Below are 2,500 nucleotides of genomic sequence, written 5' to 3'. Positions count from 1 at the left end.
TTTAGCACCACCTGGTGCCCTAACCAAAATACAAGGGGTGGTCCGCCCAGGTCTTACCTAGTGTGTCTAGACAGCGAATATGCTACGGGTATATGTATGCCCGCGGGCCTCTTGCCTAAGCACTCCCTAGGTGCCTTCCCCTTCCCCCCCTGGGAACAAATGAAACAGAATATTAAACAATTTCACAAACAAACTAAGAAACAAAGGACATCAAATAAGTTCTATCTGAGCAACAAACTCACAAAACATACCAACTCTCAGCAATGAACTCCCAGCAAAATCAACCTCTAGCAAAATCTGTCTAGCAAAATCTCTACAATGACCTCCCAGCAAATCTCTCTAGCAAAAAGAGATCTCCTGAACAGAACACTGGCTTTTATATAGCTTCTGAAGGAATGGGTAATTGGAGACAGCTGTGTCTTGACGAGGGGGCGGGGTCAGCTCTCCAATTAGCCCTGGAGTCGTCCAATCAGCTGCTTGAGGGATTTCAGGAAGCCATTTCCTGAAATAAACACATGCAAATACACAAACTACAACACATAATCTGGGGAACGTAACACGCCCACCACAAAAATTGCAAACCTAGTTTTGCAATTATAAATGCCAACGTATCCCCAGTTAGTAAACCCGTGATAGAGCGTCAGCAACCACATTCGCCGAGCCCTTCACATAAGCTATCTGTACATTATATCTTTGCACAATCAGAGCCCACCGCATAAGGCGGCGGTTCTGGTTGTACATTTGTTTCAAGAACACCAACGGATTATGGTCTGTGAAGACCACTACAGGTAAGGCACTGGAGCCCACATATACCTCAAAGAACTGTAAGGCAAGCAATAAAGCCAGCGTCTCTTGTTCGATTGTAGAGTACCTTGACTGACACGAGTTGAACTTACGGGAGAAGAAACTGACGGGCCGATCCACTCCGTCTTCATCTTCCTGTAAGAGAACCGCACCCACCCCCATAATACTAGCATCTACCTCCAACTTAAAAGGTTTGTCAAAGTTGGGGGCGGCAAGCACTGGGGCACTACAAAGTAGCGCTTTAGCGGACTCAAAAGCGTAGTTACAGTCCTTGGACCACTTGAATGGTACCTTGGGACTAAGCAGAGATGAAAGGGGAGCAACTACCGTCGAGAAATTCCTACAGAATGTACGATAGTACCCTACCATCCCTAGGAATCTGCGCAACTGGCGGCGAGTAGTGGGAGCAGGAAAAGCAACAATTGCTTCCACTTTGCCAGTTACTGGGCGCACTTGACCTCGTCCCACTTGTTTCCCTAAGTAAGTCACTGTAGCCTTCCCAAACTCACACTTGGCCAAATTGAGGGTTAAAGAAGCCTTCTCCAACCGCTGAAACACACTTTTCAAAGTGGAGAGATGATCAGACCAAATAGACGAATGAATCACCACATCGTCAAGGTACGCAGTACAATTTGGCACATCTTCAAACACAATGTTAACTAGCCGCTGAAAAGTAGCAGGTGCATTACACATGCCAAAGGGCATCACAGTGTATTGTACAAAGTTATCTGGCGTAACAAAAGCCGATATGTCAGAAGCTCGAGAGGTTAGAGGCACCTGCCAATAACCTTTTAACAAATCTAACTTACTAATGTAAGCAGCAGAGCCTATTCTATCAATACAGTCATCTAAGCGAGGTAGAGGAAAAGAATCAGACTTTGTAACTGCATTTACGCGACGATAGTCCGTACATAAGCGGGACGTACCGTCAGGCTTAGGAACAAGAATACATGGAGAACTCCAGGAGCTGTTACTGGGTTTTGCCATGTCATTCTGTAATAAATAAGCTACCTCACTTTTCATTACCTCTCTTTTCTTAGCATTAACCCGATACGGATGCTGACGTATAGGAACAGCGTTCCCCACATCCACGTCATGTTCCAAGATGGATGTGCGACTTGGAATGTCCTGAAACACACTGAGAAAACTGTTTATCAATAGGATAAGATCCTTAGTTTGATCATTATCCAAATGTTCCATTTGAGAGGGTAACTTCTTCAGCATCTCTGAATTACATACCTGAATTACTCACCTTGCTGTAATGTATGGCGTAACTCGAACCCGTCCTCCTTATCCTCATCTAGGTCCCAGCCAGGCTTCAGCACCGCAGCCACACTGGAGACGGCGGGCTGGACCGGCTTACTTGAGGAGCTGTCGGGAGAATCACGCACATAATATGTTTTCAGCATGTTAACATGACACACACGGGAAGAACGCCTTCGATCTGGTGTCTTTATCACATAATTGGTGTCATTGAGTTTCTTTTCCACCAGATATGGTCCAGAAAAACGTGCTGACAGAGATGAGCCAGGGATTGGCAACAAAACTAAAACTTGATCCCCTGGTGCAAATGAACGGCCAACAGCCTTTTAGTCATAATGCAACTTCATGCGTTTTTGAGACGAGGAGAGAGACTTTTGGGCTAACGCACATGCGGCGTGCAGTCTCTCCCGCATCTTACTGACATAATCCAACA

The 2,500-nt window shown here is 45.7% G+C and overlaps 1 long non-coding RNA gene across 1 annotated transcript in view; it reads left to right on the top strand.

Moving 5' to 3' along the window:
• LOC121840869 overlaps positions 1-2,500 on the top strand; it is a 419,194-nt gene that overhangs the window by 160,851 nt on the left and 255,843 nt on the right. The gene's annotated exons all lie outside the window — the stretch shown is intronic.

The sequence above is a fragment of the Oncorhynchus tshawytscha genome, linkage group LG25, assembly GCF_018296145.1.
Source record: "Oncorhynchus tshawytscha isolate Ot180627B linkage group LG25, Otsh_v2.0, whole genome shotgun sequence".
In the NCBI taxonomy this organism is placed as follows: Eukaryota; Metazoa; Chordata; class Actinopteri; order Salmoniformes; family Salmonidae; genus Oncorhynchus; species Oncorhynchus tshawytscha.
The sequence above is the reverse complement of the archived record's forward strand: the minus strand, read 5'-3'. Positions and strand labels throughout refer to the sequence as shown.